This window comes from Sebastes umbrosus, chromosome 18 (genome assembly GCF_015220745.1).
Source record: "Sebastes umbrosus isolate fSebUmb1 chromosome 18, fSebUmb1.pri, whole genome shotgun sequence".
NCBI lineage: Eukaryota > Metazoa > Chordata > Actinopteri > Perciformes > Sebastidae > Sebastes > Sebastes umbrosus.
The window spans coordinates 20,527,757-20,542,889 of NC_051286.1; positions in this window are offsets into that span (position 1 = coordinate 20,527,757).

The window sequence follows — 15,133 nt, forward strand, 5'->3', positions numbered from 1 at the left end:
TAATTTCTCTTATATCTTTTTGTGAGTTCCACCCCTTATACTATAGCCTACATCCATAATGTTATTTAAAATCCACACATCAACAACAACCATATTTACTAACCTGACTGTTCTTTGGTTCGAGATTCTTCATTTTAAGGCAAGGAGTGAAGTCATCTTTCAATGATGGATTATGATTGTTTGGAAACACGCGCTCTGGAGTATTCATGCCATAAATAAGAGGGGCAATAATAATAATAATGATGAAGTGATTTAAGGTATGACGAAATACAGATTCAACAGCATCAAATGGAAGGTTGTGATTAAAGTGGATGGATTTGGCATATCTTTTTAAGCATATGGCCAAGTTATGATTAAACAACGGCTGTTTTGAGTTTTTAGTACTGAAATATTTCACCCTTTAAAATCAACCTTTATGATTTTCTCTAAATCTGATTAGAAACCAGTGTTGTTTCCAACATGAAGCAGAAGCTCTTTAAACGTTTTATTTCTCTGTTTTGAAAAGCCATTTATAATTTCTCACTATCACGATTATTTTTATCAGACGATTGTTAGAAGCTCTACATCGCCGACGGGATCTGCGTTGTGATTGGTTGCGGCGAAGCCTGCGTGTGGTTGGCTGGGAGCCAGTGTGATTGACAGCTCTACCTGGGTGGTAGGAGGCAGTGACAGCTCTGTCGCTGTGGAAACAAACACAGCAAGCCGGCCGGCCAATCAGAGTTGAGTGAGAGCCCCGGGGATTCATCTAACACATGCTGAAGATTTCCTCAAGACCAGAACACACATAAACACACACACACACACACACACACACACACACACATACACACATATTCTCCTATGTGCTATATGTTTTGCTGGATATATGAGTGTATATGTGTTAAAGTGTATTTGTGTGCATGTGTGTTGAGTTAATGTGTGTGTTCTCCCCGTGTGGTGTGGTCTTCTGTCGACACCGTCTCCGGGTCGTTGACGTAGTTGTCATGGGAGAGTGCTCTCTGGACCTGTGCACACACACACATACACATGTGCACACACACACACACCGGGGCACAGGGGTCAGCTTGTATTAAAAGACCAAATAAACGAAGCTTTCCACACCACCAACCCACCGCAGACAAGACAAGCAGACAGAAAATGGAGAACGCGACGGGAGCAAATGTGAGTCTGTGTGGAGGTGTAGGAGGAAATATCTTTTATCAGCAGGTTGAATCAGTGTGTAGGGACACTGTTCCTTACCTGGAGGACACAAGGTCAACCACACCTGCACTGGTGAATCCTCGGAGCATCATTCTGTAGTTTACCTGACCTTTTGACCTTGCTATAGGGACAGTAGTTTAGCACAATATTCTGTTTAGTCAAAGCACAAAGAAAGATGCTGTGATATCCAAGTCATTCGGCTGCCTGCCATGCTTGGCTGTAACACTGTGTCACTATTCGCTCAGCTGTCCCTGTAGAAGACATGACCTTAGAGCTGATGTGTGTTTTAGAGTCTTGAGTTTGTTTGTCCATCATAGCTATACCTACGAAAGGTAATGCACTGTTATTTGTATATATCCCACTAAATCAATTTGTATGCAATCCACGTAATCGTGAACCAGGAAGCAGCGACAAACACTGCGTAAGGAGGACGTCGGGGTGGATGGGTGGGTCAAAAAACACCGGACTTTCACCCAGGAGACCGGTGTTCGTACCCCATGTGAAACCAGAAGTCATCGTAGATTTACTGTATTTGTCACGTAACGTTCATACTTATGTTTAAGGCTGTGAAGGAATTTCCCCTGTGGTGACTATGATTGGCTCAACAGCATGATATGCGGTATTATGAATTAATTAATTGACTAATTAAATACTTGTTAATTGTTAAATGCAGAGCACAGAAGGGCAATGAGGCGCTGTGTTTTTTTTCAGCTGAGATGCTTTGGTTGCGTCTTGTTGCTTGCTCTGGATGTAGGGAAGGCTGTAGCACGTAGGGAGAGAGGATGTAACCGCCGGTCTATTTACAGTATATTAATTTCTCCTCCATTGTTATTGTTGTTCAGCAGTTGTAGCATACATGTAGGATGCCGCCCTTGCTGCATTGTGATTGGATGGCTGGGTAAAAAATTGAACGTCATAAGCGCAGTATTTTACCAAATGTTTTACCAAAACATGATCTTTTCCTTAACCTAACTAAGTCGGTTTGTTGCCTAAACCTAACCAAGTTGTTTCCTGTGAAGACGGAAGTTTGTTTTGAAAAGAATTGACCTGAAGTTGACACTTGCGTCACGTGTGGCTGGACAGTCGTAGGAAAATGCATGAAAAATTAGGAATAACTTTCCGTTGTATGAGGATACGTTGGACAGGGCACGCATTCCATCCCTCTGTGAGTTTGGTGGACCACCGGTGCGAATCAGAAAACAGGATCATGTATCATGTATAATAGTAGATGTCTTATCATATTCAAATGGTTTGATCTGTGAGTTTGTTGTCAACACCACCACCTCTGTCCTTTACTTTATCCCAGCCAGCCATCTTGTTCTCTCCCTTTTATGTTCACTCTCTTTCTGTCTATTTATCTTTCTTTCCTCTTTCATTTTGCTTGCTTTATCACATCTCCTTTCAGCTCCTCTGTCTTCACTCCTCTCTTTGTTTATTTCATTCTTCTCCCTCTTTCTCTCTGTTTATGTCTCCTTCTCCCCCTGTCTGTCCTTTTTTCTCCGTCCTTCTTTTTCTCCGTCTCTTTCTCTCCCTCTCCGGTCGTCGTAAATCGCTTTCTTGTTGGCTGTTGAAGTGTGAGGAATGGCAGATCTGATGGTTCCTCACAGCTGTTGCAGGCTTTCCCAGGTTCACCTCACCGCACTGCCCTCTGTGGTGCTGGCTTTCAGACCTGCAGGCAAAATATACAAAACATGAATAGGCTTTTAAATATTTGAACTGCTTTGATGTGTGCTTGATTTATCTCGCTGAATAGACCAACAAGTGAACACATCTCATGCAATAAGATAAATCAAGTCCTCTTTTTTTGGAGCAATCAAAACATGTAGTTGTTGCTTCATCTGTGTTTATATAATTCTAAATTAAAGGTGTAGTGTCAAATACTTTTTTAATTAATTTGTCCACTAAGAATTGTGGGAATCAGAGATACAAAAAGTTACAAAAAGTAGATTATGTGTCTTCAGATACAGCTCAAATCTGAAATTGATATATATATAAATGCGCGTCATGTGCCACCTTCACAAAGCCGTTTCACACCAAGCACGGATTTTCGTTCAAAAATTTGCACGAAAATTTATAAAAACAGTTTTTGTGGGTTCTCATGAATGCTTGCACCCCCCTGCAGAATATTTAAACACAAAAAATATTTGAACAGACCTCCAAATCAACTGTTTCCTGCTTGCGGAAATATATGTTTGACCAATGAAATCCTTTGCTCCAACTGATCGCCATCATTCTGCATAATAATTAGCCCTGTGCTTCTGTTTGTTGAACGGAGAGTGTTTATTTTTGGCACCTTGGAACAATGGGTGTTTGGTTTTGGGGTAACGGACTGTCGGACAAATGGGCTTTTTTCGGTCCAATGGGACATTTTCAAGCTAAATTGGTGTTTTGGAATAACAATGGGCCGCCCCCTTCCAACACCAAATAAAGTACGACAAACACTACTACCTCAACAACCAAATAAAGTACAATTTATTGTACTTGAGATTGCCCAGCAGCTATGATATGGTGAAGATGGTAATGTAGCTGATATGCACCTGCTAATATAATATATTGGTCACTGAATGGGGCTAGCCACAACAGCTAGCGTTAGCATCAAATTTGGGGTCTGATTAGTTTATCTATTGTGTAGTTAACGTAAGCCCTTTAGACATTCCCTGTCTGGATAGGTTTTTGTTGTGGAGTGGACACGGTACTACTTCAGAGGAAACTCATTTGGCCTCATTGACAAAAATAGAACACGGCTACACGGATAATTTGCACCAGACCCGCACTGCATTTTCGCATTGCACTGGTGAGAAACGGCAGACAGCAGTGTAATAATTTTTACATTTAAAGATAGGTTCACATTTTCCCAAGTCTGTCTTAAAACAATACTCACATGCCCAGTTAAACAGTTTCTGTTTGCTGTCATTGCTCCTCCTGTCCTACTGACCGGGAAGAGATCCCTTCCTAAAGTGATTTCAAAATCCAAAGTCCTCGTTCTGTGCCAAAATGCATTCTTGAGTTCAGTCAAAGCTAATATGAGGCTTCAGCAGTCCGAGTTAGACAAATAAAGTTGGTGTCTTCCAAAGTTAGAACAAATATCCCTCTTTGTGTTACCATCCCTCCACTGCAGCTCAGCAAGGGAAACTCTCTTTGTGAAAAACACAAAGAGGGAAAGTTGTACTAAAAAAACTAACTTTGGAAGATAGTTGATTTTTCTAAGTCAGACATCTGTAGCCTCATGTTAGCTTTGGCTAAAGTTTAGAACACATTATTCCTTAAAACAAGGACTGTGAATTTAGTCCATCTCTTACATTGGAATTGTGTTAGAAAAAGGATCTTTTCACAGCCAGTATGAACAGGAGCAGGGTTCAATGTTAATGGTCAGAAATCTACTTTTCCAAGTTAGTTTTTACTTGCCCCTATACAAATTGTTTTATTTATTAGCTGTTATCAAATAACAGCAAAGACTTAAGTTTTACCTGACTTGCCTCAGTGTTCTTGTTTCGTACAAAGCATGCAAGCGAGATGCTGTCGGCTCTAGTTACAGTATGGTACTCCAGCAACGTTTTTCGGAAACTTCACGCGCTTTGAAAAACTACCCCGTTTTATCCACCTTGCTCTCAAACTTGCGGCAAACTGCACAATACACAGGTGGAGTGTCGCCCACATCCTCTAATGGCACCCAACTAAACTGCTGTTTCCAGGATAATAGAAATGCTTGTTTGCGCTTCAGCTAATAAACTTTGTCTTTACCATTTTCTTGCGAGTGCCCGATCAGTACTATGCAACTCAAAGGAAGTGAGACGGCTCAATCCTTAGCTGCTTCCATTATCAGCAAAGAAAAAAAAAACAATGTTTATTTCTTTTTTACCACTTGCTGATCGGGCAAGTGAGTTTCTAGATTTACTATCCTGACGTGGCATTTTACTTGCCCCAGGCCAGCGGGCAATCCTTATTGTTGAGCCCTGAGGAGGAATGATTATAGTGATTATAGTTTTAATGTATGCATGTGAATAAAGACAGACTTGGAAAACTGTGAACCTATCCTTTTAAGTATCATTTCTTCTGCAAAAGATACAAAAATATGTACATTTTTTGGATATAACAAATGATGAAACCTATGAGAGAAATTCTTTAGGTTCCTACCCAATGCTTAGACAACTGCTAGTAGGGTTACTAATGTCTGATTGAGTATCTTTAGTAAGGAGAAGAAAAGCACTCTCCACAGGACAGTCATGTGTAAACATGAATGTTACATATGGGAGATATAGGCATGACTGTCTCAAACCACTGCCTTATACAGACATTTAGAGCCAGCAATGATCCTCCAAGTGTGAAAACGGCTGCAGGTGCGTGGAGTCTATTAATGGAAATGATACCTACACATACCTACTGTGGCTGTATTTATCCTAACTTTGACTCATACTCAAAAGTATGAGCTCTGCCTTACTTGCATCATATCCTTAATCATATTATGATGTTAGCAGGTAAACACAGCCGGTGTCGATCCGTAAATATTGACTCACTGAATCCCTTTCGCACCTCGTGCCCGGGAGAATCGGCGGCGCTGTTGTTGTATGAAGACGCAGTGTCCTGTGTCAGCACGGTCTCGCAGCACATTGCCAAATATCCTCTGGCCATTCCCCACCTCTCAGCAGACCTCCTACCCCCGCTGACACACACATCAGCCCATTCCAGGCCAGGTCTCAGTATGGCCACATCACGTACACAGAGCACAGTGTGATCTAACGCCCGGCATGTGACCCGTCCAACACCGATGCTGATACAGCATGTGCTCGTCAAAAAAAAAGCGTTCTGCCAAATTGTTCCTTTTAGGACCTTCATTACAAGAACACTTAAACAAAAAGAAGCCAAAGATTAGAGTGTGTATGAAAGTGTGTGCACAAATAGACAGTATAGACATCATATGTGGCTCTTACCTTGGCCCAGTCAGCAGTTTTCATGTGGCCATTACTCAAACAGCCAGACACAGCACAGAAGAGAGAGAGGATCAGATCATTATTATCACCTACAGGGATAAACAACTTGCGACCTCTCTCTTTCTCACCCCATCCTTCTTCCCCCGCTCCCTCCCTCCTCACTTTCACTCCCTCTGTGCTCCCTCACCCTTCCTCCTCCATCTCCCCTCCTCTCATCTTTCCTCCTGCTCCTCTCCCTCTCTCCTCGCCCCCATCGAGTGAATAGTGATCATGTCTGGCATTTCATCGGCTCTTTGCACTTCTCTCCTCTATTAAGATTGATGGGCTGCTTGGCTATAAATGAGCATGCTAAGACTTGGACAGGGCCACGGTCAGGCAAGGGCTACATCGGGGCTACGTACATATGGACACTCACACGCACCTTCCCTATTAGCAGCAGAATGTCAGAGCTGAGGCCCAGGAAGGGGCACTATTTTTGTTACATGGAAGCATATACACACACAGAAGATATACACATACAAACACACCCACACACGCAGGCACGACCCTGTCAGTCACCTCCAGCAGCGTCTGCTGTGGATCAGTCACCAGCACGCTGCTGACCAGTAGTTGTCTAATGTCTCAGTTAGATGGTTAAGTTATAACTGTGAATGTAGCAGTGCAGTGTGTGTGCAGTTTATTTGTCAGTGAATAAATCCTACAACGCCTCAAGACAAGTTCCTATGTCTTGCTTGCTACCTGTTGATTAAAGTGAACCCCTAAACGTCGCCTCAGGCTCGCTTAAGGTGGGCTGACTTTTAAGGTGGATCAGCTATTCTTGTTTTAGTGGCAAGCCGCTCATCTGAATTTTGTCAGATGTCAATGTTATTATTATCTTTTTTATTATTATTGCTTTCTACAATATGGCAACTGTGGTATGGGTAAGCTTAAGGAGATATTGTTGTTACGTTGCTGTTAGGGTGAGGAAACTAAAACACTAGTTTAAGTTAGGGAAAAGATTATGGTTTCAGGTAATAAAAAGATGAACATTAATTGCAGGTCTGTAGCAGGACACAAACTCTGGTCTGGGCCCATCCACCACTTAGATTCTGCTCTGCTACTGTACATATAGGGTACACTACTTCCTGTATTGGCACCGAATGTTGGCATTGGGCGTAAAGGCCTTTGCAAACCAAGTGCGTATTTTTCGTCTAAAATTTCAGCACATTTAGAAATGTATGCAACCTCTTGTTGTGTCAATCTCGTTTACATACCGACCCCTAAACTTTCGTCCGTCACTAAAGTTTTCGGAAAAAGGTTCGTCCGTCAAAAGGCAAAAGAGGGTTGTTTGACCACTCAGAGCCACCTTCTGTGCAAACGTCATTATCCAGAATAGTATCTGATAAACAACAACACTCTCAGTACAAAACACTTCACAATAAAGACATACAGAGATGCAGAATTTAAAGATAGATTAGGTGATTGCAGAACAGCTTCTTCAGCTCAGCGAATCAGGAATGGTTGCAACATAAAGCATGTAGGAAAGATTAGACAGTAGTGGTTGTGCTCTAGGCAGCTTAACGAAAGCTTCATCAATCCTTTATTCATTAGTCCTATTTTAGACTAGCGCTATCTATTGCACCCACGTAATGAAGTCAGTTTTGTCTCGTATTACGAATTTTCGTAATGCATTGAATAATAAAACGCATCAGACTCAATGTGCAAGGTTTCTCTGTTTATGAATTTTCATGATGACAGATTTATTTCCAAGGTATTCTGGGCTGAGGTACTGGTGGGGAAATAGTTTAAGGGCTGCTATAAACAGACATATTAAAGCTAAAGTTGGTCATCTTTTTCAAAAACATTTTTGTTATATTTGTTGAAATTCTCATTACATCCCGACAGCAACTGTAATAAGCCCGTCCAATCATTTCATTCAGCTCGAATGTAACGATTTGACGGGCTACCTACCTGCCTGATTCGCACTCTGCCTGTGCACTCATTGTCACCAGAGTCTTCCTCATGCTGCAAGCTTGACAGCTGTGAGTACTAACAATAGCCATGTTTGTTGTTTACATTCATAGTGAAAAATTTTGGATGAGTGGCTTTGGAGGGAGGCCTGAAGGGACGGACTGTCAGTGTTGCCAACTTGGCAACTTTCTCGCTAGATTTAGGGACTTTTGGAGCTAGTGCTGCTAGCTACTTTCATTGGAAAAGAACTGGGTTGGGTTTTTTCGGTTGGATACTTTTTAAAAACTAGTATACTCTTGCTAGTTTCTCAAGATTACCCACCCTACCTTTAAATATATAACGATATTACATTGTTTGTTTTTTTAATGTACTATCCCTGTGTAGAAAAAAAACATTGAACTGTATAACATACTGTTGAACAAGCTTGTGTTCCAGGGACTTCATTACCAATGTCACTATGATTTTCAATTAAGTTAATTTACGTCTAGAACAGAATCTGGCATATTCATGGTCTATTTAGCAGCTCCAGGATTTGCCTTTTAATGACATAATCATTCAGTTTAATTTCACTCTGGCTCGATTTAACACTTTGAAAAACCGTATAGAACTGTTATGTGTTAATATACTATTCATACAATCTAGTTTGGGTGTTTTCCATCTTTTCTTCAGTGCCACGGTTTAGCAGCTGCTTAGATCAAGTGTTAATTTAAGTTCCCCAAAAGTCCTCAGCCCTTAAAACCGTCCGCCTAAGGCAGCTGTGAATAACTGCTGTTGGCCAGAGGGCTCGTAGGGGACACGGCCACAGATCACATGGTTAAAGAACTGATAGACATTTACAAGACATTGCAGAGCCTGTCCTTTCATTTTGGCTCGACACTCAGTCTATTGGACCTTCTCAGTGTCTCACATAGACGTGCAGTATTATACACTAACTATGTGTGTGTGTGTGTGTCTGTACTGTAGATCAATGTAGAACTGTAGAGAGAGCCGTTGGAAGGGCTCATGTCCTTTTTGTTGACATGGAAAGATTACAGGAAAATATTGTGTCATAATTATTTCTCAACACCTCTCTCATAGATCAGAGTTCATGGGGGTGTCTAACAGGGGGGGTACTGAGAAACATGCCCTGCGGAGCTGACCATAAATCAGCTTGGCGAGGGGAGATTTGATGACAAAGATTTAACGGCTGTAAAGGACACCCTGAGCCTCAGATTCTTGCAACTGTCATCAAATACCCGCTAGGCCATTAACAGGTCACGCAGGAGTAGCTGAGCTGAGCCTGCAACATCATCAGCACACCCTCCACCACCCTCTTGTTACCAGCTGAAGCCCCCCCACCCCAACACCCAGAGCACAGGTGCATTTCCTGGAAGAGCAGCAGAGGCAGCAGAGCCTCTTTGCTCCAATATTCAGTCGTGTCTCCTCTCCTCCATAAATCTTTGGCTCCTTAAATTGAGAAAGACTGCAACACGCAAGACTGATATTACCCCCCTGAGACGACTGTACGGCCTTTCAGAGGCTGTAGCAGGTTCAGTTTTAGAACTAAAGGGAAGTTAGAGGTATCATACACAACTAGAAAACCATTCCATTCAAACAACCATGTCAAACTTGTTGGCAAGAAACGGCTAAATAACGCTCCGAAGTTAGTCTAAATTTTGGAGAGGTGTCCCTTGACCTCTGACCTCAAGCTTTTAGATGATGTACACCACTTCTATTTGACATTGACCTGCTATCTCCCCCTAAAGACCCCCTGTACTAAAGACAAAAACGGGTCTATTGTGGGTCTCAGAGGGTTAATCCTGAATTCTCAATGGACATCTTTTACTGAAATCCAACTGACTCATAGCGTTGAGACATATTTAAAGATCATTACAAAATCCCTGTTTGGGAAACCTTTCAGAGTCCTTTTGTCTTCAAGAAACTTTTCCTGTATTTCAAGATAAGTTCGTCTAAACCGCCATTTGTAATTCTAATATGCTGCTCATCGGATGCAAACAGACCTCTTTTTTTTTGCGTCTGACGGTTGCAAGTTTCTGTGCCAAACCGTATTCTGTGCTCCGGGGAACTTTCTTGTCGCTGCCCAAGATGACCTCACCTGTGGACTCCCCAGTTCATATGCTTAGTCACGTACAGCAGGCCACAACTCCCCTCTTGAGCACGCTCGACCACGTGGTCACCTCGTCGGCCCGTATGTTAATGTTCACTTCAATCACACAGGACGCTAAAACCACATAACTGGCCTCTATGCAAATGCTAACTTGTGTGTTGAGTGCTCACGGTAGCCAATTCCCCGAGGGGAAGAAAGGCAGCGGGTGTAGAGGAAAGATATGGTAAATAGGTTTATTCCACGTTCGCCAAGACTCACTGTTTGAGGATGCCAGAGTTCATCATTCTGAACATGGGAAACATTTTAAGGCAATGCCAATGAACTGTTTTCCCAACAGTTTCCCCAACAGCAGCCTCTTTTTTCTTATGCTTTCATTGCTTATTACTCATATTTAAAGCTGAAGTCGACAACTGAAAAAGATATTTTTATAAAACGGTCACTATATCTTGACAGTAGTGCATGAGACCGGGCAGTTCTCATACCTGTATCCTGACAGCAAGAGACAGATAATCTGCGAAAAAAAATCATGTGCCTCTGTGTCCTCCTGGTGCTCCTAATGGCATCTGCAAGATTTCACAGCACCGAAGGAAAACAACCAATCAGAGCAGAGCAGTCTCTACAGCAGCTGTCAATCACTGGTGAACTCCGATCAAACTAAGCATTGCTGATTAAATATGAATCAAGATGCTGTTGCTGTAATGCCTGTTTCTTCCCTCAAATGTTTTCAGAAACATATTTTAGAGTACTGTTTAGCTGAGAAAGTTCGCTCCGGCTGGTGGGCGGTGTTTGGTCTTGGCTCGACTGTTTTCAACATGGCGGCCGGGTAAGAAACGTTCTCATTTTACAGCTAAACAATAGACTAAAATATGTTTCTGAAAACATTTGAGGTTTGAAATAGGCATCAACACTGCCTAGTTTTGACAGTTTGATCGGAGTTCGCGAGCTTCTCAAGCGGTGATTGACAGCTTCTGTCAAGACTCCTTGGCTCTGATTGGTTGTTTTGGTTTGGGCACAGTGGAAACTTGCAAATGCCATTAGGAGCACGAGGAGGAGGCAGAGGAACTTGTTTTTTTTCGCAGATTATCTGTCTCTTGCTGTCAGGATATAGTGACAGTTTTATAAAAATGACGTTTTTATAATATTTGCTCACAGTTTCCAAATTTAATGTAATCCACACTAATATATTCCGATTTGTTAAAACATGAAAACACTATATTCCATCCCCATTTACTCAAAAAGTCTCCTATGTACAGTATGATTATTTTAAAAAGGGCTGCACTTGAGTTGGTGTCGGTTAGTTGAGCCAAACTGAAACTGTTTGTATAAACACTGTGACTGGAAAGGTCAGAAGTGCTTGTAGTTGCTTGTAGTATTCAGCAACAAGTGGAACCTGGAAGAATATTCTCTTTTTTCGATCCCTCTCATTCATCCTTCACTTTTATAGTGTATGTCTATATTAGTATGCCTGAGCTGCCATGAATATACACCCACACATGCAAACACACTCTAAAATGAAGACTGATGTCTCTAAGCTTTGATATGATGCCTGGGAGCTTTGGGGATATTCAGTGTCATGATGAGATGCTTTGGCAGCACTGCAAAGTGTGTATTTATGTACGGCCGATGTTAACAGTAAATCAGAGTTGTCTACTTAGATAATAATAGATATTACATGTAAAGATGATACATTCAACATAGTGATTTGTATTGCTCTGAAATTTGCTCTGATGACACATTAAAATACCAATTAAATATTACAAGCCAAATCCAGCTTTCTTCTCTACCAACCAGTATAGGTAAAGTGTCGTTTACTCATTATTTTCAAGTAATATTTACGTATATTTTATGAATTGTTTTCATATTGTAAAGTGTATAATTTAGCAGGTCGGGGAAGAAAGGGTAGGGCCAAAAGGTTGGAATCGAATCCACTAATTTAATCAGAATCCTTTGGAATCCCTTGTCTAATCTTAGGTTTCCTTTCAGCATTTGTAAGTAACTAAAGGCTTATTCACCTTTTGTTGTCTAAGGAGGCAGAAAAACTACAGTTTTAGTGGCAGCCTAATTAAACAGCCTAAAAAAGATACATTTTTATGCCTCTGCGCCGGATACAGCAGTGGCCGGAGGCATTATTTTTTCGGGTTGTTCGTCCGTCCATACGTCTGTCTGTCCGAACCATTCTCATGAGCGCGATATCTCAGGAACGCCTTGAAGGAATTTCTTCAAATTTGGCACAGACATCCACTTGGACTCAAGGATGAACTGATTTTGGACAGACATGGATGTAAACGGAAACTTTTCCTGGTTGGTGGAGGCAAACAACCGCGAGGCGGTAATTCTAGTTCATGTGTGCACTGGGGCGGGTTTCGACATTTTTATGGTAGGCAGCTCGCTTTGGATGAGTGGACATTGCGGGCGTCAGTTGCAAAGAAAGCGGGGGTCCTGGCTACTTATCGGGCTCAGATTGAGTCTCTGGCCAGCTATGTGTACAAGGCAGCCAGCGAGGGCCGAGTCTTGAGCCTAGCGCTAATTCTTGTGTCAAATTTTGCGGTCTGATAAACAGTAAATTCATCAAATTCAGTTCCCCATATTGCTATTTCCAAAGCTATTGTAGCGGTTTTATTTTGCGGGACCTGTGTGATTGAGGTCTCCATGGGAAATAGGCTGGATTTAACTTCATCCAAATCTTGAACACACACACACACACACATTGCATTGCTCCTGCTCTCTGCTGCCTCCCCTCCCTCCTCCCTCCCCTGACCTCCCCTCCTGTCCTCCTCCAGGCAGATAGCGTGACAGATCTGTCACGTCGGCACCTGGTCGAACACAAGTGTTAATGTCCCCACCTCAGCCGAGAATCACTGGACCACTGACACCATGCAGAAGTGTGTCTATGTGAATATATGAGTGTGTGTGTGCCCGAGATGTTAAACTAATTTCATCTATCCTCCCCAAATCAGAACTCATAGAAAAGCTAGGTTTTCAAAGGAATTGACAGGGTGAAGGAGATTTAGCCAGCACTGTGTATAATTGTGCTCATTTCTGTCTGTGTTTTGCCGTGCGTGTTTCTGTGTGTGTGGTATGGATGCACCAGGCAGGGGGCCCGTCCCCTGTCACTCAGAAACAACAAGCCAATCATTCCTGGGTTCTAAAATAAGCTCTCCTCCCCCCTTCCGTCCTCTCTCCCCCCTCACATGTGCTCCTCTCGTCAGCACCTCTCACCTTCAGAGTGACAGGAGACAACTGAGGGGGGGGACAGGGGAGCGGAGGAGGAAATGGGTGACAGCAGGAGAGAGTCAGCAACTTTTGGGGATGAACACTTGGGAAAAGGTGAAAAATCTTGTTGAATCAATCAGTTCAGAGCTACAAAATGAAACCAACTGATCGACAGACTCATAACTGGAGGGGAGATTTAACAGCTCTACAAAGTATCACTGCACATCAAGATGTATATCGTACAGTTGTGACCTATCAGACAATTTCTATTTCAGATTCCCCACTTCAAAAATCACCTGCATCTCAGAAACACAAAGTATATAGGGACACACTTGGATGGTCCCATATAAGGGAATCATTAGAGCAGAATCTAGTCTACTGTAACCAGTTGGCTCCAAGATCGCTTATCTTATTTCATTGTTTTGAGCTCAGTTGTATTGAGATGATGGGATTTGTAGGCTCACACCAACCCTGTGTCCAACAAAATGACGTTCCCATACAACTAAACTGTATTCTCAATTACATTATAAGGGAAAGGTATTTTCATCTGAAATCCGGTCACAGTTTTAAACCGTAAAAACACAACAACCCTACTTAGTTAGGTTCAGGCACAAAAACTACTGGGTTAGGTTTAGTAAACATCATGGTTTGGCTTAAAATGACTATGTTTCACACGGGACACGAACAGCGGTCTCTCTGGAGGAAAGTCTGGTGTTTGTTTGACCCACCCACAAGTAGTGGGTTATACTCGTTATTATACCAATAACTAGGGGCGTAAGAAAATATAAAAAATATTGAATATCGCAATATTATGTTTTGTGATACTGTATCGATTCTCAAAAACACTATCGATTTTTAATTAATAAACATATTAAGATGAACTCAGTCAATACTTTATTTAATTTGCAAAGACATGCGCCTACTCAGTGTATGTGCCCTCTCAAAGTAGTGCTATGATGTTGATGTTACAGGGACTGTGATAAATGCAAAAGAGATCTCACTGTTCTGTTTGCATAAAAAAAGTTAACTTTTTTTCTCTTAGATTTTATGTATATGGTGATTTGTTCTTTATTCTATCACAGTTTTCCTGAAATTAGATTTAAAAAATCGCAAAAAGTCATTAACGGCCGCTCGATATACAATGTCACCTTCTCTGCGCGCCACTTGTACTGCGTCACTTGCTGCAGCCGTCCGCGGACTTACAAACGTATTTGTGTTACGTTAAAGATAAACATAATCTGCAACAAAATATGTTTCCTTCCAAGCATAATTGAGAATGCAGTTTAGTTTTATGGGAACATAATTTTTAGGGCTAGCGCACACATATAATTCTAGGTAAAGTCCCCTCACCACAGTGCCGGGTCAGTTCAAAATGGCTCACTAGAGAGCTCAGTTTGTGCAGACAATGAGTGTTTTCAGGAGTTCATTCTTAGATCTATCCGCAATTCCAGTTGTAGTTTTTCATAATCTTTCTATTCCATTGTCATAATATCAAGATAAAACACTATGGTTTTGGGTAGTTGATAAAGTTTATGTTCTGTTTTCAATCAAATTTCTTTTGGTATCCTTTCTAACAAAGGCTCTTTAGTGCAAACTATTACAAGAGATGAAGTGTAGCGCTTTTCTTGTTTTCTTTTCAAAATTTATTTTGGGTTCGAGGTGCAGAGGAAATATCTCTGTGTTTTGTCTTGGGTTCTTTGGGAGTCTTTAGTTGCTTGTTCAGGTGTTAAAATGG